A 25,825-nucleotide genomic window follows, 5' to 3' on the forward strand; every position below is an offset into this window, starting at 1 on the left:
TGCTTAACGTTGGATCAGATTTTCAACTACTGATATTAACACATGCATAACTTCTTACTTATACATGAAAAAAGGGTCTTCCCATCAAAACAGAGAGATTGTAGACAGAAACATGAATCCTAGGCATAAGGGAGACTTCAGAAAACTTTTGCAACATCTTGATTAACCTCCATTCAGATTTACAGTCTGCATTGATTAATATGTACCCATAGAAAGCATTCACTGTGTAAAGAGGGGTATCTGGAGAAGGCAGGAGTTATGTTTTGAAGTATTTTCTACGCTCTTTTCATGAAGAGTTGAGTGAATTGATTATACTGAATTGTTGAGGCAAGCAGAAAAATACAGAGCAAGAAAAAACAGTGACCTGTAAATAATCTATTACATAGGCAGCTTCTAAAGAAAGAGGCTTTACAGTTTGATATTTGTCAAAATGCACTGTGCAAAGATTATTAAAGCACATAATCCTAAAATCTTTTAGTGACTAACAAAGCAGAGTGTTCATGATTCTTAATATCACCCCCAAATCCTACAGCTACTGTGTGGAGGGTACATTTTCTATCATAAATAATGCTTCAACTTGGCCAAAGACATCAATGAAGGTGTACAGCAAGAGAAGCACTGCTCAGTGGACTCTGTCATGAGCTATGAGAAGGTGTGGTAAGGTGGAGGGACGGACATGAAAAAGGTAAAGAAAACTCCCTGTAAATATTCAGGATCTTCTGAATGTGTCTGTGTTGAAGAATTTTTCACAGCCTGACTTCACAGAGCTCAGCAAGGGAATTTGGCTTTTCTTATCAAGGTGCACATGTAGTGAAACTAATGGAAGCCTTGCTCTAAATTCAGTGAAGAACAGACAGCTGTCTGGTTTTGGTTTAAAGTTAATAATTTTTTAAACACTTGCCCATTTTAACAAAATATTTGTATTCCTTTTTTATTTTATCCAAACTGATGACTGCCAGGTAAAAGTAATCTAACTTCCAATCACACAAACAGCCTCTGGTGCATTGACAGCTGCTATGGCATTTTCCCAATAGCACCACAGATGCCTCTACATTTTAACTGCTCTTAAGGAGCTTGGTGACAAATTTTAGGGGCTAAAGTGATGGGTAACATCTCATATTCCTACCAAGAAGTGTGGTCCTCCTGCAAGTCTCTGTTAGCTTTTCTCAAAGGTAGTCAGTGATACTAAACTGCCTCAAGTCAAATTAAGTAAATAAAACAGTTCAAGTAGATATTTTGAGTTAATTCAGGTGGATGTAGAGAGAAGTGTCCTTTCCAACTTATTTTATTCTATTATCCTGTTGTACAGACAGACCTAACTAAAAAGTTCTCCTCTCAATCCAAAAGTGCCAGCCCACACCACAGGGCAGTATCATTCCAAATAGCTTATCAGGAACCAGAACCACAAGGCCCCATCTCTGGGGAATTTACTACAAGGAACAGTGAGCAATAAGAAATAATTCCACAACAATTACTGCAGTTGACTCCTTAATAGATTGTGCATAGATCTGTAAGCACATAACATTCCTTGTTCAGCAGCTCTCATACACTTCTGTCATCATCTGGTTAGTAAAGTTCTCAGAAATGCCTCTGCCTGAATAAAGGTGCAAGCAACACTATATGCCAGTGGCAATAGTATGGATTTTATTTGATAGCACATATGAGAGAGAGAAATAAAGAAAGAAAAAATAGAAAATGGGTGGGGGGGACAAAAAGAGAGTGACAAGACAGAATAAAGAAAATATCACCACTCCCTGGATCCCAGTGATAGTCCATTGATCCTCTCCAGGATTTATTTGATTCTATCCCATAGTGTTATCTAGGCAGCTTAACTTACAGCCCAAAGCTCCAGACAGGTATGTTCAGGGAGGCTTCTTTGGTTGTAACTTCTTTATACAGCTTTTGCTATAACAGGCAGAACTCTTTTATATCAATGTTTGAGGCATGGACTATTTCAGCCTCTGACAACTTTTCTACAATAATCAACAATTGAAAAGTTTCCATACCAGCAATTTATGTTAAATTCTTATGGAATAAAAATTATTCTTCTTTATTGACTCTGAAATAAAGCTTGCAGCTCAAATAAAGATATCACACAGAAATCTTATGGGTTTTAATACATGATAAGCACTTGAAAGTTTTACAAAAATCACGCTAGATTTTTAACTTCTACACTATTTCAGTGTCATTTAGAGTAATTTGCAATTGGTGACCTACAGAGCAGAAATATTCATAGTGGCTGTGTGGAACTGAACAGTTTCTACTGTGCCATTTCCCTATAAATAATAATTTTTCATGTCTCATGTAAGCATGACAATGCAGCAAGGCGTAGTGGCATACTTCTAACATGGTCTATTCTCAAAAGTAAATCAATATTCTTTGGCTGATATTCCCAAGAGCCAGATAGATTGTACATTTGTTAGAAGTGTATTTACAACAGCCTTTCAAAGAGTGGGAAAACTGATCATCGACAGAGGCCCAAAGAGGAGACCTGAACCTTGGCATGCAAGAAATATCAAGGAACGTCATGGAGAGTGAAACATCATCTGTTTCACAATACAGGCCTGTCAGCATATTGCTTAGTAAAACTGGAGCTTGGCATTAATGCAAAACAAGAGGCAAAATAAAATAGTACAGGAGACACTTATACTTCTCCATTCCTTTTTTCCTTTTCATAGAGCAAATTCACCTAAGTCTACTTATGTCTATTTACATATTAATGGCTATGGGGTTTTCCTCAGGATGTGGATCTGACTCAACTCACTTAAAGTATCTACCATTTTCCTCTGTTCTTTGGACCTGAGAGCAGGGAGGGAAAAGTTTATCAGGTATTTTGTATAAGCTTCTGTACAGACTATAATTAAAACTAGAAAGGAAAATAAATTAATACTTAGCATTATTTCTAAGTAACACATATATTTGACTTAATTAAACAGAGAAAAATTATCCTTTCAGTTAACAACCAAAAGAACATTCTGTATGAAGGATTTTCTTGAACAACTCTTCAAGCATTAATTGATAGACTGTGGCTTACTTGCTGTAATTGTCTCTTTCAAGAATTACATATCTGACTCCTGAGAGTGGTTTATTGGAGGTTATCCAAAACTAGCATCTGTCCACAGCACTGGAAATATCGGACTTCCCTATTTGTGCCAGACATTTCTCCATATTTCACACAGAAGAGGGAAAACCCCATTCATATTGCCAAGAACTTCTCCATGGTATTGTTCTCAGCAAAGGAATAAAGAATTCTGTTTGAGTGTTCCAAAACCCACACTCTGTCCAAAACCACCCAAAACATTGTTCCTGTTGCTCAATTTCAAAATAATCATATAAAATGGAAAGAATTCAGAGGCTCAGCTGATACCAACTGGAGTAGCTGTTTTATATGTAAAATTCTGAAAGCAAATAAAAGAGAGCTGGAAAAAGGGGGGTTTGATGTGTTTTCCTGCAACCAGAGTTTAACTGTGCTGATCTTGAGCGAAGTAAATTACTTGCTAGAAAGATTATTCCCAAACATCATACTTTTAACTGCAATTTCATTTGCTTGAGGTTGACTATGCTGCAGGAATGAAGAGAAGTGTTTCCAGAACATGTATAAAAACCTTTTAGCAAAGTAGCTTCGTGCCAGATCCAAGGTACCAGGCCAGTTACAAGTTTGCCAGGGTGTGGACACATCAAGGGACGCTCAAGATGGTGGCTTGGGGTTTTCTATTCCCTTGTGGTCTGCTCTATGCCCAGAGATGGTTGCTGTACTTGGAGGTGGGTCTGGGGCAGGAGGAGCCTTGGGGCTCTGGTGGGGGCTTTTTCAAACCCCACTCCCTGCCACGGGGCCAGGCAGGCTGGGCTCTCTGTTGCTTAGCTAGCTTGGGGTTTTGTTAGTTTAGGCAAGAAGTTTTTCTCCCTTTCCCTGGCGCTGGAGACTGTGGCACCAATCCTTTGAGGCCTTTACTTCCTGAACTGTCTGGTTTGGTTTGGTCCAAGGGCAGAGAGGATACCCACAGGGGAAGAGGGGAAGCACTGGGGAGCTGAGTGGCTGCTCCGTCCCGGCCCCAGGCCTTGGAACAGCCAACGCAGCCAAAGAAAGGACCCTAAATCCACCAGCTTCATCTGCTGTGAAGGGGAGACCAACATCAGAGATTCACCATGTTCCCATCTCTTTTTTTCCCCAGCTGATGGGCAAACCTTTGTTTTTTAATTCCCTGAGACAAAAGCCCTTGCCATTTTTCCCATGCCATGTGGGCACTTTGTCAATGAACCGTTGGGTTTTTTCACTGTCATCCACTAGTATTAATTTTCTCATTAGCAGAAAGGGATTGTTGGAACCTCTTTTTTTTGTTAGAGGAAACACTCATTCCAGAGTGCTCCTCTCCTGAAGCTGTCTCTAAACTGAGACAGATGGCATTAGCACAAGAAATGGTTCATTTCACCAGGTTCAGTCTTTAGAAATGCCTGATCTTCATCTTCTACCTGGAGTCCTTTGATACTCTGCTACTCTTTTAAAAAATAAAATGGTTCTGACCTTGAATATTTTATTAAAAACCAAACCAACAAACACTTGGATCACACTCTGGTTGGCAATTACTTACTTCCCTGTGCCACCCAGCTGTGCACTTTATTGTTGAAATTATAACCTGAAGGTCTGTTAAATATACAGCAGTGTACAAATGCCTGCGAAGTAGTGGGAGATAATATCCTGGGGAATTAAGGTAGCTACCAATAATAAGTTAAACAAACAGTGTTCAATCATTGTTGTCCCTTGTGTTCCTAAGTTATAGGGCAGATATAGTTATTAGTGCAGCACAGCACAGGGAATTCTCAGCTAATGAAAATTCACAAAGGCCTTAGGTGAAGTTTGTGGAAACATGACTGAATTTGCACTGCTGCCCCAGCCGAAGGTGATATAGGTAAGAGCCTGCTAATACATTGCTGCAAAACTAATTTAAATATACAGGGACTTTTCCACAGATCTCACTTTTTCAATGCCTTTATCATTTTTCTCGCCCATCAGTCGCCTCTTTTTTCCTACTCCAGTTGCTGTGCCTCCCAATATCCAAGAGGAACATAGGCCAAACTCATTAATATTCATCAGTTCACATTTTCTGCCATGCTTCACAAGTTCAAAGGGTACTGGAACAACCAATAATACCCAGAGGCTAATATCTCTATTTATCTTCATGTTTGATTGGAAGATAGACACAAAATGTATAATACTTTGTCCTCAGTCACAAACCTTCATAAACTGTGGTAATTAAAACCTTCGAATTTCCTAGAAGTCTAGAAGATGCTCAGACTTGGTTGTAAAAGAGTCAAAGTGGCCACCTCAGTGGGAGGCCTCAGAAGCCTTCAATTCCTCCTTTGCAGGACCTCTAAGGCTCTTATGAGCCACACACCTCATACAAGTTATCAGGCACATGACGCTTCCAGGTGTGACTATGACAGCTGTGACACTTCCACAGTAATTCACTTTAAAGATGCTGCAGCTCTGGAGGTCCTGACTTTGTAGTTTACTTCTTTAAAATGCAATTCACTAACCTCATCCACAGCTAAGAAAATAGACAACTGTGATCCTTTTCTTCCCCCTAGATTTGCAAGTAAAGTGACTGAGAAGTCCAACAAAGTTGCTGCAAGCAAAATTAAGAATATTATCTAGGTCACTAAAATGACAGGGCCAACTCTTAGACATTCAGCTCTCGATGTCTTTCAGCTCACCAGAGGACTAATAAAAGGGAATTTTGCTAGGAGCTGTAAGCTCATCAATTGTAGATGTCACAAAGAAACCCGGGCGTATTAGTCACCAGTCACAGGATGAGCCACCAATGGGATAAAATTGTGAAAAAAGTAAATGAGCAGTTCAAGACAATCGAAATAGGCATTTCTAGGAGAGACTGAAAAACATTAATCTTTGTCATTATTATGTTATTCATACTTTTAAAAGTTAAGTGAGACTGAAACATGCAAAAAGAAAAAAAGCTACTGGCAGAAGAATGAAGAGACTATTACATGACAAGAAAGAACAGCTCATCAGAGGATATGACTGTTCTCTATAAATGCACTTCAGGATAAAGATTGGGTATTTAAAAGAATAATTTAAGCTAAAGGTTAAAGTAGGTAGATGAAGAAATGCATATAAACGGAATTGTCTCAGACTGGAAACTAGAAGGTTTCCTACCCTTCAGAACAATGACATTCATGAATAGTTTTCCAAGTACAGCATCTAAGACAAAAATCCTAACTAATGTAAAGTTTGATTTGAAGTTTATGAAACAGCAATACCAGCATGATTTGTTGATCCATGAAGCTTTTTCCGACCCTTGTTCCCTAATATGCTTCTTCCAGAAGCACAGATACTGAGCTAGGAGGCTTAATATCTACCATGTATCTGTTACATCACAAACACAGCATCTCACAGCCCCCAGAGAATACAGCCACCTCTTTCATGCAGAAATAACACTGCCAATATAAATCAAACATTGCTGCAGCTGCTGTGTTCAGACCTCTATCACCTAATCAAACTAAGAAAAAAATAAAGAAAAAAGATTGACAGTCCAGCTTTCCCTAACATATTCAGATTACAGTTTATATTTTGTTTAATATATATTTTATTGATCTCAGCAAGCCTAAAGCAGCCTTTTTAGACTAGGCTAGATTTTAGATACTATTTCCAGAAGGTTAGAGATATAATTATTTTCTGAAGTCAGAGTAAGATGGTCCTGTAGACTCAAAAAAGGGCTGAGCCTGTGTTAGCAAACTAGTATTTCCAGAAGTTAGTCCTATTTTTATCCTCAGATATAGTTAAAAGAGCAGTCAAACATTGTTTCAGCTCTTGGTATTAAGACAATCCCTCTGTGTTTTCATTTTTCTATTCAGCTGGATGGCCAGGGATGTCCCATTCTAGCAGTTTCATGGTATGCTTTGCACTAATGGTCACCCAGAACAGAAAGCTTAGGGTAGAACCTAATCCTGAGTCACCTTATTTATAAATTCTTGATTTGCACAAAGGTTTATTTACCATCTATGCACATGGGGAATACATGAGCCCCAATAAAATCAAAACCAAGATAGTTAACAGCTCTAAAACACATCAGCACTGTGCAGCAAGCAAAAAGCCCTGAAGGATTTTTCTAATAAGCTTTGAAATCTGATAGATTGTCTTGCTTAACCAATAGAAAGCATCTTGAAAAACTGAAAAGCCAGATAAGGGAGATTTTTATCTTTATCCCTGCCACAGTCCTCCTTATTTTTATCTGACCATGGACTTATTCTGCTCCCATACTCTTCTTCCAGCTCATCCACCAGATAGTCTAAATTCCAGGTTGGTAAAAGAATTGTTCTCAAGCTTTTCTAAGCTCATGTTAAATCCCACCTACTTGCAAGGCTAGCAACAAGGAGAAAAAAATTCAACAAGCTCCTATGCAATGACTCAAAGAGCAATTCCAGTCTCCTATCACCTCTGAAATCCCCTAGCCTAGCTTCCTCTCATGATTCCTCTTAATTCCTTCTATATGAAATAGCAGTAATTAGCTTTATTGCAAATATCTCCTCCTCCCAGGCAGAAGATTAGAAGAGTCTGTACATGCTTAGCACATGTAACTGTGCTGGGGTAAACTCTTCTCAGGATGCAGAGGCTTTGTGATCAGTAATTCAAATGTGCAATCAGTGTCCCATGTGAGGAGCCTTCAGCTCAGAAGCTTCCTGATTCTGTAACAGTTTGAAGAGTAAGTTTGACAGGTTAAATAGCACAGTTCTATTCTGTCCTCACCCTGAAGGTTCTTTTACTGCATGCTAAAGGACTGCAACTTAAAAACCAGATGAAAAATGCCGTGCAAATACAAAACCTCAGGCAAGTGCTGGCAAACTCCAGTCCACAGGCATATCAAGCACCTGCACAAGAGTATTATGCACTAAGAGACAGGTCAATACTTAGTTCACACAGGCAGAAGAACAGGCTTGCATTAAAAGGCCACTGCCCTTGTGTTCCATCAGCCAAGGAGTGAACACAACCACTGATGGACATTTCTGTACACAGCACTGCAGAATACTGTATTCTACCTTCCAGGTAAATAGCTAAAATTCCTCTACAACTTTCCACACAAGACCCTATTCTTGTACTGGTTCATAGGTTTTCTACTCAGGTGAATCAGCCTGTGAAAATTTGAAACTCAGACAAAACCAAGGTTTATCTGTCAATCCTGTCTGCTTTTCTTCTGCACAAGAAAGCTTCAAACAGAACTACCAGGGTGGAGATTGTGAGCTAATCACATCTCCAGGGAATTGCAATTCTTGAAGGCACTTCACACTTCCTGAGCTTCAACTTCAACAGCTGTAATTAATTTGCAATAATTAGACCTTGGCAGTGCTTATTTCTTAAATGTCTGCCATATCTAAACATGCCAAAACCAGAAGTCATTTAGCACTTGAGTTATAGGATATTAATATCTGTCCCAATATTGTTTACCTCTCCTGCAGTAAAAGCATTGGGTTTTGATTTCATAATAGCTCAGACTGTTCAAACCCCAAAGGACTGGATTTAGAACCTTCATGTGAAATAGAAGAAGCCTTTTTTTCTCTTGGGCCCCTTGAAATATGATGGCAAACTGAAGGTTTTGGGGGATTTTTTCTTCTTTTTAACCTCTGGACTAAAGCAGTTTTAATTGCTGCATGCAGTAAAAGCTATCTACATGATGAAAAGTGTGTTCCCCAATACTCCTCCTTCCCTCAGAAATTTCCCTGCAGCTAGCTCTCATTAGCACACCACCACCATCAAAAAGCAAGAGCTCAACAAAGCAGAGATCTACTTAAAGAGACATTCATAAAGACTGGTTAACTGAACACTTACAAGAGAGTTTTCTTTAATTATTTGTGCTGTTAGCTGCTGCTTTCTGTCTGAACTAAACATTCCACTCAGATCTTCTTCCTTGTAGCAGAGGTAAAATATTTTTTGTCTCTGCAAATGTTTGCCTTCTTGATGTTTTCTTTAGAAAGCAAACACTGCATTAAAACCAGTGGATTATCATTATTTAATTCCTTTTGAAAGAGATGTCCATACATAGTCAGAAGTAGTGCTGAAAGATTTCTCTATTCATGGACAAAACCCTCTTGCTTATATTTGACATAATTTTATTGTGTCTAACAACACTATATTTCTTAACTTAAATTCTTGCTGGTTTACACACTATTTCATCCACCTATGTGAAAATTAAATTATTGGTCTATACTAAGACATCACGACAGCCTGGCAGACAAGTGAGGTAAGTTAGATGCAGGTGAACAATTTGCAAACTGGCATAAAGAATAGAACTTCAAAATAGCCCAGAGCATGACTAATAGCTCTCAAAATCAGCCAGGTTTTTAGCTGCTGGATTAAAGGCCCCAACTTCTCATTCTCACACCTCCAGTTAGAAACCAGAATCTTGGGATACCACAAGACAGACAGGATGAAGAACCTGAGATCTCAACCACCCCATATTTTCAGTTCTCAAATACAGCTATTTTTTCCAGCTTTGTAAAGACATTTATTTCATACCTGCCATAGAGATGAAAATGTCCTATATATTCATCTTAATTATTTATGTTTTATTCATCATCTAACCAAAATCTATGGTGCTCACTGCACAAGTCTTGCTGGGTTTACTAACTCCATATACTACTCTAAATGTTACCATATATTATATAAGAAATATTTCCAAACACTCAGCCTCCTGCTTTTCTCTGTGAACTGCATTCCATAAGTACAAAATATCATCAAGTAAAAACTGATAGTTAGGTTTCCATCACAAAATCCAATTCCTTGTCTGACACCTCAGTTTGCTAATTTTCAAGAGAGCCTAAAAAAATAATTGCACATATATATTGCAAACAAAGTACAAGCTAAAATTTAACAGAGGTAACTTGTCAGGTTATTAAAAAAAAAAAAAACAGGGGGGGAAAAAAAGAAAAAAGAGAATAAACACTGATCAGCTTTTTCTTAGTAGTTTCAATTTGAGCCCCTCAAGAACCTCAGACTTTCTGGGCCCCTGGAAGAACAACTCTTGTTGCAGTTACTAAGCAAGGAAGATTCTAATGGACTTTTGATGAAACCTTAATGAAGATTCAACATGAGAACAATACAGAAAGACATCTTTTCTTAGTATATTTTGTGCTCTAGTAGCTTTGGCCAAGCAGGAGCTGTCTTTGAATTAAATATGCACATTGATGTACCACATGGTTTCTTATTTTGTTTTTCTTTTAAGAAACTAAACAAGAAGAAATAATCACTGGGTCACACTTCTGAAAGCAGAAAATAATGAAATGAACTATAAATTGATTTTAACTGAAATTCATCACAGTTACAGATGGACATTTCTCTATAAGAATGGCTCACTATTTCATCAGTCAACAGTCTCCCAGCATGAAGCACAATCTAGAATTTTTTCACATTCAAACATTGTTGAACAACATGAAATTGAAAGACATTACAGCCTCTAGATGGGTAAATATGAAAATTTTCTATCTCAGTTAATGTTTTTCATTGTCTCCAATGAGAAACATATTAAACTGAGCTTATTCATGTCCAGTATAACATAACTCTGTTTTTATTAATGCCATATGTCAAGACAATCACAACCAGTCACAGTTTACCACTCCTCAAGCCTTTCAAGGTCCCATTTGATCCCCCCCTGCAATGATGGCAGCTCTGCCTGAGCAGGCACAGGAGTTGAACCACTGCAGTCCCTTTGCAATTCCCTCACTTGGATCCTCACAGCCCTCAGCCCCTGTGCTTCGTGGAACAAGTGCCATGTCTCAGTTGTTGTGTGTCTGAAAGGCAATTTTACAAACTTCCTTTGTGTCACCTAGACCCTGGAGGATTTTTCATCTGCTTGAGGGCTGGAAACAGACTTCAACTGGGTGAGGCCTCTTCCAGAGGGCAGGGCAGCATACACACTACTGGGAGCATGACTCCTTCATGCTTAGAATTTGTTCTTCCATAAAATATTTGTGATTTTGCACTGCAAGCTGATAAGCAAACTAGCTGGGTGAGGCAAAGCTTGTGTTACTCCAAGTGCTGAAGCTCAGGCTCTCCCTCCATGGAAATGCAGGGAGAACCCCATGGGACTGCTCATCTCCCTGCAGGTGCCTTGTGCAGAGCTGTGCCTGCAGCTCCAGCTGCTGTAGGGCAGTGCAGCATAAATGAGCACATGTGGTGAGCAATAATGTTGTGGTTTGTAACCCATGGGTTGGAAACAAGCAGTGCTACAAACCAGAGATCTTTTTGGACAGATGTTGCTGTGCACTATTACATGAGAACAAAATGGTTTAAGACTTGAGGTGATGAGTGCTGAATCCTGCTCAAATTTCAGAAGGAATTCAGAAGGAATAATTTTAAACAGAACCTAGAAAAGATACTGGCACATGCCTTAACTTTTACAGAAAGGGAATGGGGGGAACACAGGTAGTGCCACTGTGTACAAGGAAAGAAAGTTGTGACTACTTTCGTCTTGTTTCTGTAATGAAAACTGTAAGAGCAGAAGAGTTCTCTGTTTCATTGTGCCATGTACAGACAATTTTTCTGACACAAAAAGGATGTAAAAAGCTGCTGAATGGGAACAACTTGACCCAGACTTTGCCAAGGAACACTGCACCATACAAAAGAGAAAAAAGCAGGGGTTTGGCAAAGACATTTAAATGGTCCCAATGGTTTGAACAGTCGCTCTTAACTACCATGGAGTATTCCAAAAACACGTTCCTCTTGGCAGTGCTCTTCATCTCTCAGTCATCACTGAATTTGATGAAAATATTTCAATCACTTGTGGTGATTGGTGCTATTGTATTCTGTGTAGCTAGATATAACCTAATTACATGAATATTTATTATCTTAAGTGTGACCTTTACGTTGCTTATTTCAGGCAAAGTCATTTTGAATAGCTGCTGGTACTTTCCAGGTATTTCATTATATACAGAATGTTCTTATATCTACAACGAGCCAGGGACCAGAGCTAGATAACAGCTAAGTTTAAAGGTTTCATTTTTGGTTTTGGTTTTTTTTTTTTTAAATGAGCATGCAAACAGAGTAATTTCTTCAGCTTATGTATATGTAGTACAAAGAAACAATTAAAAATTCAAGAACCTCAGAAGGCTACTGTATTTCTCCCAATAAAAGAAATGGGGAAAACAAAGCTTAATTATTAGAATTGTCATTTTAGGTATAAATTCTGTACAGTATAACTAATAGAAAGCCATTTGGCTTTGAAATTTAGGAAGCAAACAAAATCAGAGTCTCAAATGCTTATTCTTCATATATTCCTAACAAATGAAGTACAATTTTAGAAGTATTCCAAAATTACTTATTTCAAAACTTTTAAACTCTACCTAAAATAATGGTAAGCTATTTACCCCCAAAACAATATAATTTTTGCCTATTAAAGTTATAATTTTAGTACATCATAAAAAGGTAAAAAACAACAGAGAAAAACACATATAATTTCATTGGCTACTGAGAATGAATAGTAATGTAAATAGTAAAATATTAAAACATGAGTAGATCCTTTTGTTTTATTATGTGTATTTCATAAAGAGCTGCATCAGACCAACTGGCATTGGGCAGACACTGATTCCAAAAACATCTCTTTTGAATGGAAAAGCAAAATAAAGAAACAAGCAAGCAATCCAACCAGCAGTAATGAACACCAATGTACCACTGGAGACATACAACAGGGATTCAGGCTTACTCATGTGAGCAAGAAATTTTCACATGAAGAAGTACAACATATCCCTTCTATCTGGAACTGAACACAAAGGCTCAAGAAGGACACGATCACTTTAATGTTTCCATAAGATAAACCTAACTACATCAGCTGCATCACAAAAAAAGAGAGCAGAGGAAAGAAGGAAGGTGAGGTTAACAAAAGGTTTGCTTTGGCTTTTTGATGACATAAAATAATTAAATTCCTAATTGTATATACATACCACAGTCAGAAAGAGAATAGTGATAGGCAAAGGTGAATTCTCTGCTTTTGGAAAGCACCAGTTTTGCGAGAGTAAGGCCTGCAAACCCCAAAGCATCTGTAACTGAGACATCTCTGCACCATCTCTGCACAGAAAGACAGAGTCATCTCTTCGTAAAAGCTGCATCCACAGCTGATGACATATTTCCTGTCTAAATATGCAGAAAGATAAAGCAAAGAAAGAATCACATAATTTAGTCATTTCAAATTTGCAAATGGTCTATGCCAACTAATTATTGCAGTTGGAGCCCTAGACACAGGAGACAAGATGGATCATATTCACAGCACAAATGAAGGCACTAACTCAATTTTTTCCTCCAGCAGAATCACTGGATACAATTACTGAAGAACATAGTGGGATGCATTAATAGGTTGTTATCTGGATGATAATACATTGCATACTCTCCCACAGGTACAGAAGAGAACAAATTGGGCATATCTGAAAACCTGTGAAGTCCATTTCAGTGTAAGCTCAATGAAAATACAAAGAAAGGGGTAAGAGGAGCAGCAGCCTCTCTAGTCAGTCTCCTTCCACAGCTATGCCCTGTCCTAAGAAGCAAAACAACTCCTGAGCATCACATTCTGCAGGAAAGAGCTTTCTGAGCAAACCTACTGCAGGGCTTCCTCTCTTTCAGGCTGGGCTGACCCACAGCTATGTGGAGCAGACACATTTAATGTCCTGATGGTCCTTACAGGAACAGGGCATGCAGGAGGTTCAGTGTGAGAAGGATGAGGCCTGCTGTGCTGCCAAGCTCACAATTTCATCAAAAAGCAGCTGAACAGCCAAACTCTCTCCAAGCACTTATTTTTCATTGCTCTGATGCCATCCTAGTCAGACTGTGGCAAATTCTGTGAAGGCAATTTATCCTGGCTCTTTAATGGGGCTGGGTGACAGATCAGAGCAGCAATTCCTGCATGTCCTCCCTTCCCTTACCCTGAGTGCACACAAACTCAGCATTGCATGGCATGATTCACACAGGTTAAAATAGGAAGTGGGAGCTTATTAGAGGCTTCCCTTCTTTCCTTTGCACCTTGCAGACCTTTCCATGGTCTTCTCAACTTTTTCCTCTCTCAGTCTTTTTATAAAGGCATGCAGCAATGGGATACAGCTTCTTCCAGATGATGAGTAGACACACTCAGGACTAAAGATTTTGTCAGTCACAAGCCACATCCCAGTATGAATTCTGAATAATGTTCTTTTGGCACAGATTGAAAGGATCCTAATAACAACCCCCTGGGAAGTTGCTATCTTTACATTTTCCTTTGTCACAACACAGACATGATGTAAATTTCAACTCCCTTTTGGTATTCTCTGTCTGCTGGGCACATTCAGACTGTCTGGGCAGTGACCCTTCAGCAAAGTGACTCACAGCTTAAAAGGTAGAATGCAATTTCATTATTTTTGGTGCTGTGAGTAAAAAAGTGCAGAATTCAGCAAAAGGTATTCAGATGCACACTGCAAGTCAACAAAAGCTTTGTCCTCTGTCCAACCAACTGAGCTTTAACATCTTTGGTCTTTTAGACCCTTTGCCACAACTCATTTCCTGAGCCTTTTTCTTATTTCCTTGTCCAGTTGAGAGTGATTTGTTTCCATGCTCTTCCTTGTAGTGGTACAAGACAGATTTAAACTGACTAGCACCCAATTCCCTCTATTCACAGTGTCTTTATATTCTTCAGTTCTTTTAACTCCCCATCACACTTATTTCCTTTATTTGTTATTCCTCTTCACACAGGCAGTAGTGTTTATTCTGCTTGCTTATATAACTGATTTCCTCAGCTATGCAAACAGTACCAAGACTGTGATATTCTTCAGCAGACAGACATTTTGCCAGTTGGTATCTATAAAAACACTTTCAGTCTCTTCTCCTTGTTTTTCTACCACTCAGTGATGATGCAATTGTTACTCTTTTCCTTTTGTGACTGCAGTAGCTCCTTACTGTGGTTTTTTGCCATGATATTAATATGCTGATAAGACACAGGGTACCATTAACACTTTGTGTAACTATTCCTATTAGGTCTAATTCCTCATTTGCTTGAGATGGTATCTCTCAAAAACATTATCTAAGATAAATTATTTAAGATTATACCTGCAAGATCCAGAGGAAATGCAGTGCTCCTATGTCAAATTCCTTCCAGTAACAGTGAGGCATTAGTGTGATATTAGTGTGGTATTAACATGTGGGAAATGAGCATGAATTGTCACACAGCCCCAGGTGCAGTAAGAACAGTTTGTAACTCATTCCCTGCATGCATTAGCCAGCACACACACAGATTAGATTCCTTTGGAGCATCTGAAGAGCAGTTTATGCCACTATCACCCACCTGATTACACTTCAGTGACTGTGAGGAGAGAAACTGCAGTGGCTTTGGAAAGACCCAAATCAAGATACCAAGTTTGCCATTGAGCCCAACCCTTGTGGGTTCAAAGGCAATGTATATTGTAAACCCCTTAAGAAGAGGTACCACAGAAAGGCTTTAGAGAATGTAATTTTGTAATCCTTTTTTTATTCTTCCAGTCTCATTTAAAACCTTAGTTTTGTAAAGCCAGGTAAGGTTCTCCCATCTTAAAGTTCACCTTAGGCCTGTGTTTCTGTTCACCTCTTTCCTGTGTTCCTGTATTTGAAATTGATTCTGCAAAAAATGGGGTATTTTTGCTCTGGCACAGCAAGGGCTTCTCTGGGACCATGGATTGCAAATTCTGTGCAGGAGCAGAGTAAATGGACCCTGGAGAGATCTGTCTCAGCTCAGTGGCTAACAAAACACATGGGGTCCCTATGTGACAGAGCACAACCAGGTGAAACAATGGCTGCCAAAGAGCAAAAATAAGAATTCAGTATTTTGAAAGCTGTCAGCTTGGCAGTCCTGGCACCTGAAGTGCTCCAGCCACAGAACAAACAGCACATCCTGTTTCCTCCCACTCTCACTAGCACGTGCAGGTGTGAGCATTTCAAAGGCAGGACATGCATTTCAGCCTCCTCACAGCCTCAGTGGTTTGGCCCTCTGCCCACACTATCCTCAAGACAGTCACTATGTATCTCTGGACAGAAATGAAATGACTAATTACAAATTGCTTATCTTAGCAAGACTGCAAAATCCTTATTGCAGATTGAAGTCTTTCCATTTGCTACATTTGCCAGCAGGGCTCTGCATTTGGGTTTTAGTGAACAGTAAGGTTATTCAGGAAAAGAGTACCAAACTTCTCTTTCCATTTGGTCTCAGACCTTTCTTTTGTGTGACTCCAGGCAGTAGCCTGTGTGTCACCCCAGGGTTACAAAACTCTTCTTGTATTTGGCCTTGACATCTTGAAAAGTGATAGGAGAACTACAGGAACAGCATCAAGCAAACCCTCTCAAAGGGAGAGAAAAAGGAATTTGTAAAGAAAAAAGAAAGAAGAACCACGCAGAGTGCAAAGCTGACAAATCCCTTGTACAAACATATAAATAAATTAAATATACTAATGGATGAGTGACAGAAAGACAATAGTTTATCAGCCTCAGTTGCATCAAGAAGTACCAATTTCACACTCTGACACCTTACATTACTGAAAAGATATAGACTTGTGCATTAATCAGAAAAAAGTTAAACATAAATGTTTCCCCTCATTCCCACCTGCAATTTGTTATTTAGAAAAATATGAGAAGAGTAGAAACTGGCATTAAAATAGAGATAGAATGACATCTACTGGCTGCTATGAGCTGGCTGAAAGTGAGAAAAATGTTTTGGAATTTTCTCCCTTTCCTAAAATATTTAAACTGAGACTCCTATTACTAGTCATAGAGTTTAGCTATTGAACAGGGAATGGAGAACAGCTTAGTAAATTCCCCAAATAAAAGTCTTCTCTGGTCAAATTTTAACCACCTACATAGACAGCTTAATATATTTTAGATCTTTGATATTAATGCTAGTGAGTAAAGAGATGCTCTGCTCCAGAACTAGCAGGAACTGGGAAAAACCCCAGAAACACTGCAAGTTTGCAGAAGATGAAGGTCTCCATTGCACATTTTACAAGAATACTGATACACAGAATTAAGTCTCTTATCAAAAAATTACTTAAGCATCTGAATTTACAGCATAGCATCACTTGTAAAATGATAATCATTACCTTTATTCCTGAATTTATTTAGTGCATTATTGTTCATTTTTTTACTTAGAATTCTCATCATCTTCTTTTTCATGGATTTTATAAATTTCAAATGAACAAGACATTCTATTCTCAGGGTTTTTTAACCATCCTGGAAAAAATCACCCACGATATAAAAAATCTCAGAATGTCTTGAGATTTTGTTAAAGGTCACAGAAACATCTCAGTCTTAAGAGAACAGTGTTCTTTGTGCTATCCACATCTCATGGATCTGTGAGTGAGGCCCTTTTCCCTGTTGACAGTTCACTCTGTGGGTGATGCTGCCAGTACAAACAAATCCATCTTGCTCACTTTCTAGCTACCACAAGATATATTTTCTCCTCCCGCAGTTTCTCCACACTAGTTAATTAAACTCCTCTCTACTCTGTATTTGGTGGCCTCCTCACCAGGAAATATCTATCACACCTCCAAAAAGAATCAGAAATTAGTCTGATATAGACACAAGCATTTGGTGATTCTTTCCTAATATATTCAGCTGGGAAAAAAGAGAAATTCTAAGGAGATCACAGCGTTATCCAAACTGATGTTTATGTAGCATATATTTATACAACATACTGCAGAAAGGCAAAATTAAGCCTCAATTCTGGCCTTGAGCCATGGCCAAAATAGTCAAATATGAACAATGAGATAGCATGCAACCAAAGGTGGGGGAAAAAGCTGAGGGTGAACAAAAACAAGAGCTGATATTTGCAAGAGCAGACTGGGGATTTAAGAGTATCTTTCATAAAACTTCAATGGCTCCTCCCCAGCAGGAATGGATTCAGATTTGCAGGAATGGCACAGCTGCACTGAGCAGTGCTCCCCCTTGCCCAGGCTTGGACTCAGAGCAGGGGATGCAGGGCTGGGCTGTGGAGGACACCCAGGGAACATCCCCTGATGCCCCTTCCTGCAGCAGCTTCACTTTGGATCTGCCACAGAGACCCCTGAACCTGGGGGAAAGCTGTAGGGCTGCATGAGTTACCACTGCCAGAGCAGGACAATACAGAATCACCCTTCATCATTCATGTGTCTTTTTATTTCATACGCCAGTGTGTTTCAAAGTTCACAAAATGTTTCCAGGTATTCCTTTAGGGATAACGAGGATATATTTAGGCTACTACTTGTTGTCCAATCCTATTATCTTAAAAAAAATAGATAACAAGACACTAAACTGAAATTGATACATTATTCTTGAGAACTTTTTACTCCATAAGGTATCATACCAAATTTACTGAAGTGAATCATTCAGAACTTATACTGAAAGCATATCCAAATACAAAGAAAAAAAACCCAAATATATTACCTTGGATTGTTCCAATGCATCCATAGAAAGAAACATGGTACCATAGTATTTCATGCTCATACATTTTAACCACAAAATACTCCAATATGAGTTATTCATCAAAGCTACCACTACAGATTCCAACAGTTAGCCCACTTGGGAAGTTCTAGCTCAAACAACAAGAGAGCAGCAGGTTGCTTTAACTCAACTTGTTCATCAAACAATTCCCACAGGAAACAGCATGAAATATCTGTACTTCCTAGGGAGCAGAATCTGTCATTTCATCCAGCTCAGAATGTTACCAAAGTCACCTAATCTTTTCCTTAGAAAACGCACAAAATAGTTCTATGAATCACTCTCTAGAAGAGCCTCTTTCTCTCCATCAAGTTCAGAAAGAATCTAGCTAAGATAGAGATATCTGTATTGCAGAACTCTGAAGCTGGAGGAGATTCAGTCTCAGCCTGCAGATAAGAAGCAATATTCTCCTTGCACTCCAACTCCCAGCAGTCTTCAGGACTGAATTTTGCCCTGTTACTTCACTGCTCAGAGGGGCTGGAGGGCTGGAAGTGCAGCCTCCTGTGTTCTGTGCTGAGCTGAGCCCTCCGCAGACCCTGGGGATTTCAGCTTTGTGCTTCCAGGTGCAACTGGGGCTGCAGGTCTGCACTGCTGAAACGTGCCATGTAGTGGAGCAACCTCCAGTCCCAGCAAAAGGAGCAGTCATTCAGTTTATATCACAACTGACTATTTGCCCTTGGGGAGTACAACTTGCTGAGATTCTGTATTAGAGTTTTTCTAATAAATTTTTCTTTCCTATTTCTACATATGCATATTTCATGGCCCTGATTTGGTATCTGCATTTACAGACAACTCTCCAAGTTGTGTAGTAAACTGAAAAGAAAATTTTTTTCTCCTGTGATCTTGTTTGAGATCTTCATAAAATTCTTATTGCATAGCTGTCTTTTTTTCCAACATCTTCATTCACATATGTAAAAACATAGATCTTTTATTATGTAAATAAAGTCTACAAGAAGAAAATGAGGAGGGCTGAAGCTATGTCTGACTTCACACATCACAATGACTGATTTTTGCTATCATTAAATAGCTATTTCTAATGTGTATTTTGCAATGGAGATAGAAAATAGAAGGGTAAAATGCAATAGGCTTACAGCAACCTAATGTGACATAATATGGTGTTTCTTTCATTTTTAATGAATTGATGTAATTATAACTTACTAATTTCTAGTTCCAAATAGATATTTCTGATGCTGTTATGGAAACACAGTAATAACAAAGACCAGATTTATCCAAAAGTTACCTTATGCTTTATATTTCATAAAATCATCTCTTCCAGTAGCCTGCCTACCATTTTCTCGCAAAATTGCCTTCTATATTCTGAAAAACACTTGATGTTTTAGAATAACTCCCATGTGATCATTCACTGACTGTTACAATAAATTTGTCATGAAAAGTTTCATCTGGTTAAAGGTCAGAATATTTTAATGGTTTGGCTATTTAATGGGCTTCAGGCAGGCATAATGATTTTATATAGAACTGCATAAAAATCTTAAAAAAGCTTGTTATTTCAGTGAATCCATGCTGCCTTCTCTAAGAGTGCACTGATGGATGTTCAAGTCCCTTTTCAGCCCTAAATAAACCAGAGATTTTCCTCTCAGCTTGAACCATAAACACAAACAAAATCCCTGTGCTGGAGCTGGGCCATTGCTGGGCTTTGCAGACCTGTCTACGTTGAGCAGTGTGAACTGCTGCTAGTGCAACAATGACAAATTTTGGTTATGCCACCTCTGTAAATGGTTACGTTACCATCTCTGAGTGAGACTGTGCCACCCTTCTCCTATGGAGTATCTGTGGCCTTTATCCCATCACGCTTTTATTCTTTAGCAGTGGACAACTATAAAAAAAGATTTTAAAAAAAGAATTGAATCAGTTCTTACCTTGAGTGGCCAAGACATTCTGAGTGGGTTTCCAGAGGTCATTTCAATCCATTGCACAATGGCTGCAGCCAGCACCATGAGATTAGTTCTCAGCTCGGTTTTTAGAAATATCTGCAACATAAAGCACAATAAAATAACATAATTTCTTATGATGCAGGTATCCAAATATATGAGTAACATGTTTATAATCCTTTTTTCATTAAAGTTGTACTTTTCAAACATAATTTTCCACTTGATTTATATCTTTGCTCGTTCTTTTCCATTTTAGAGATGACTTTCAAGGGTCCCTTCCAACCCAAATTATTGAAAAATTGTATGACAACTGCCTTGAATGATTTGCAAAGATAAATTGCTTTATAGAAACGACATCCTAAAGTAAAAGATTAAATTCAATTATATAAAAAAGTTCAGGACATTATGAAGGAAAAATACAGGCTTTCTCAGTGGACTCTCCATCAGTAATTTTTCATTACATGATTTTCAATAAGCAAACAACATGAAGCCAATTCCTAATGCATGTACTTTATTGTACTCAGAGGAAGACAACCAGATTTTTATGGCTTTAAGAGCCAATGTCAGACTAACAGTGTCATATGAACCCTTGCAGTTTAGAGCACTGTAGGGTTTCCTGCAGCTTTTAAAAAATAAATTAAAAAATCATACCAGTTTAGTTAACTTTGATTTCCAGTGTGTAAAATGCATGCAAGTCTCAGAATGAACTGAAGCCATGACATCACAAGATTGGGGGGTATTTTTGAGATCCTTTTCTATTGAATACAGCAAAGCTTTTTGCAGACTCCCTCAGTGTCTCCACAAATGTGAATTCTTTGCCTCTACATTCACCCACCAGCCCTTCTAAAACCCTCACTCCTTCTAGAAGCTCATTGGAGCTCTCTACACTTCAGTAACCCTTTTTAAGACCTATTCCACAGTTAATATACATCTCTGATCTCATCACGTACCACAGAGAAGCAAAGTTTCTCAAGCACAGTGAATATTTGACATTAGCTCTCTCACAGGTGAAAAAAAACCTGTGAGATTATTTCTGCTTAGAGCAAACTTTGCAACTTACATATTTCTGCACTTAGTCTTCGCAGTTTTAATAAATGCATTATGTCTTTCTCTTTCTCTTTAATTTTAAATTAAGAAGTGCTCTCATCATTATAATTTTAGACTGAAAAAGAAAATGCTTGCAGAATAAATCATTGTTCCATAACCATGGCTAACCAACCCTGTAGCAGCCAAAGGGAGATTTATCAGTACTGTTCATAAACACTGATATAGACAGAATGAAATTATTATCATTGTGGTCTTTATTGATTATTATATCACACAAAGTGACTTCAAGTGTGACACAAAATACCTTGAAAAGTATTTCACCTCCAAGTGGTTTATGTCAATAGCTAGGAGAAAAATTCTTTTTCTTGACCTTTCACCACAGGCAAATCTTCCACATATTACATATTGATTTTGTGTATTTCAGAAGATCTTGAAAGATGAAAGCTTAAATGAGTTGTGATCAAATGTTGCTTTCTTTTGATAAAAAAAAAGATTAGCTAAAAACCTTCTATTAAAAAAATAAAATCACCTAAAAAAAGGAGGCATCCTACAACAGCATAAACTCATACACACAATCTAAAATGTGTATGAAGACATGGGAAAAGTTGCCAGACTCATATCCCAGATGTAGAACTGCTCATTTTACTGCTTCTGCTTCATTAATGCAGTAATAAAATGAGAGAGGAAACATTTTTAGAGCATGCAAAGGGCACCTTTGCCACAAAGGGCACACTCTTTCATGCTGGATATCCAGGTTTTGTCTTACTGCATCAGTGGGTCAAACCTGCCCAAAAGCACATTTAATTTTAGTAACATCACCTCATTTTAGGTAATGGGAGTGAAGTTTAATTTGTTCTTCTCCAGGAGCCCTCTGTAACTATTGAGCTACTCCTTTGTCTGGGTTCTACATACAAACTAATAATTTATAGAAAGGCAGGTTTATACTCTTGAAAGCAAAAAAAAGGAAAGGCAAAATAGACACATTGCACATTTAAAAGAATAAAAACCAGGAAACCCATTTCTGATAGGATCTCCAGAAAACATGAATATAATTTCATTGTGTGCCCAAGTTTCCTCCAGCCAGAACAATCCTCCCATCCCTCAGCTTCCAGGTCTTTATTGAACCCATACTGATGAAACTTTCATCTCCTCTCCTGTGGGAAACTTCTTAAATTTTTTCTGCTTAAATTATCATCAACCACGAGTCTTGTAAAAAGGTGATTCTTGAAAACCTATAGAGAAAACACTGGTCTCAGTTTTTGTGGTCCAAACTTCATTACATCTGGTATTTCCTTCCTCTGAAGATCCCAGACTAGGTAACTTTCAGAAACCCAAATTGTGTTTTAGAATTTTACAAGTTTTTCTCAAGAAGTTCGCGTTGTTCTCTTTAGATATTGTGGGAGCGTACTGAAAACACCTCCTCTGTTCAGATATTCCCATTGCTCAAGCAGAAGATGCCACCACCAGCATCTCTGGTGATCTCTCACCAGCTGTACTGGTTACTGGGCTTGTGCCATCTCTAATGTCACAGATTATTATCAATTTTTATTTTTACATAAAAACCGGCAAAGTAGATGAAACAAGAAATTGGGCTTGTCCTATGAAATAAGAGTTTTGCCTGAGCTCCAGCCAAGAGAAAAATCAAAAGGGAAACAGTGAAGCAAGTAAGCCTTCCTTTAGCAATATTTTGCACAAGTGCCATCAAAATTTTTATTTTCACCTACTACAAGTGCAAATTCCAGAACAAATCAAGGTGAACTGCTGGGAGAAAGAAGGGCATTTAAAAATTATGAATTTTTACAATCTGGAGCACTTTTGTCCTCCTTGAAAGTAAACTTGCAATGGTAATTTTCAGTGAGGATGCCAAGAAAACATCTGCAGACCTCTCCTCTCTTTGAGGACCATAAAAATGCAGTGTTTGGTAACTCCATTGCTGAAAGTGATTTCATCCCAGCTCCTGCTGCAGAGTGCTTGGTGCTAAGCTGTTGCCATTGGAAGCACAGTCTAGACAAAGATAAAATTAGAAGCAAGCACTGTCTTTTTTGGAAAGCACAAAACACTATCTAATCTCATCTCATCTCATCAGAATTGTTCTGTCTTGTCTACCTTATCTAGTGACATTATAAAATGGTGGACAGGACCCTCTTTGCTTGAATTGAGGAGGAATCTAGTAAGTGCAGTCCCAAAACCAGATATGATGAAGCACTTATCAAAAGAAAAATCTGACAAGTACAGTATTCATCATTGTTCTCCAAAATCTTACCATTTTCCCTAGCAGTGTAGAATACATGTCAGATTTAGCAACAATAATTATTAACTGAGCTGACTGCAGGGGAAAATAAAAAAAAACATGCAATGTTACTGTACTTCAGAGACAGACAGTAACCTGTCTATATCACAACTACATTTCAGTTTGAAATGTATTTTATTCACTTTCTGCATGGCCTTGACCCCAACATTTTTCAGGATCCATTTTAAAAAGGATTAAATTAGATTTTTTCCCCCCCTGATTTTGGATAATGGCAAATTACTCACCACATCCTTAAGTAGGTTGTTCCCATGGCTAACTACAGACAGAGCTATGAATGTGTTTCTGGATTTCATTCCCAGTATGTCTGTTGTCACATTGATTGCCAGAACATTTTATGATCATTTTTTCAACTAGATTGAGAAGCCATCAACTACTAGAATATTATTCCCTTGTATGTGTTATCCTTAACTAAAATTCATTTTCACTTGGCTACGCAAATAAATTCATTTCATTAAATCTTTCACAAGTCAGTTATTTTTTCAATTGCTTCTCCTGAATCCCTCCTAATGACTTTCTGTGCTATTTTGTAGGAAAGCAAAAATGTGAGCAGCATTGCCCTGTAAGGACAGAGACTGTGGCTGCCTCACATAGCAAGTTTGCATAGAGCCTGCACCAGATAACTGTGGGCACTCACAGCCAGCAGCAGCGCTCAGATCTGTCAGCTGTGTTTGTCCAACCCCACCTTGGTATGATTAAGATAAACTTGACAGCACACAGGTACAGTGTCTGTCAGTGACTGACAAAGCATTATAATAATGGCCAATGCTCAGAGAACAGAAAAAAAGCAATCACCCAGTTCACTTCCAAGCTTTCCTGGTGTAAGTCTACTGATTTCAGATGAGTTCATCCTTATTTATACCACAGAAATATCAGAAACAACACATGTACCAAATGTTTGTCCCAGAATTCCCCATATTTACCCATTAGGAAAGTTGTGGGAGACTGTAATTTCCAGCTGTACAATCCCACCACCATGCCCATGCTTTTTCTTCCAAGCATTGGTGATGTGAATTTTTAGGCTCCATTTGTCACCAAAGTAAACATGCATTCATTTAAAAATAGCATTCAGATTAAGCTATCATAAACTGCATTTCTTTCTCATCCACTAGATTTTGATGATATCTTCCAGTTATATGGAAAGAGTTTGTTGGTCAGACAGGATTTCTCTGAACTCAGAGGATCCCACATTAGGTAACTTTCCAAACTCCAAATTGTGTTTTACACAATGTGTGTGCTTTTACATATTAGTTTTTATATTTGGACTAAACATTCAAGAGTTGAAGAGCTGCAGTGTTTTCCAAGCAACTTGCATGCAGCTTTAATACACTCAGCAGGAGAAATACAGATTTTATTACCAAAAGAAATATTGTTGTTTAAGGCACAGAAATACAGCAGTAAGAGAAACTTCAACTGTTTCAGGTCTATGCTGTTCAAGAGCACTCTTCTAAATTAAACTTAATGAGACTCAAAAAGTGGCCCAAAAGAAGAAATGCTAACTGTATAGTTAAAGATACAAGGATTTGAGTATTTCAAACCAACACCCAATTTTAAGGTAATTGTTTCCATTACAGTTAAGCTATTTCAGAGATGATGTAACAGATTAGAAAGTACCTATGTTTTAGATTTGTTTTTTCTCATTTTCCTAAAAAGGCAAATAGTATATATCACACTCCCTGTTTGTCCATCTTCATTTGTCAGTCCTTCATTCTCCCTGCAATCACTCTTCAATTCGCTGGACCATTTTAACCAAATTTGATGAGGTTAAGGTTTCACAAATTTAACTTTCAACTTTGTGAACTCTAATGACTGACTAGAGAACTGCATCCAATTAGTGCCCTGACAGAGGAGAGCAGGGAGAATTCAAATTTTAGCTGCTCTGCTCATTTCACTCATCAGCTAAAGGGCAATAATCAGATGATCAGTCAACCATGAGTAGTTCCAAAGCTACCACGGCATGTGCTGCTTGTTGACAGCCAAAAGCACAAAAAAAGGCATTTAGGGGATTAGTGAGAGACCAGACAGATTTTAAGGGAGGCTGCAAGATATAAAACTGTAGGCAACCAGTCATTAATCCTTATGGAAGGATTTTCAACTTATTTTTAGTTGTTTGATTGTGAG

The sequence above is a fragment of the Molothrus aeneus genome, chromosome 15 (genome assembly GCF_037042795.1).
Source record: "Molothrus aeneus isolate 106 chromosome 15, BPBGC_Maene_1.0, whole genome shotgun sequence".
Taxonomy (NCBI): Eukaryota; Metazoa; Chordata; class Aves; order Passeriformes; family Icteridae; genus Molothrus; species Molothrus aeneus.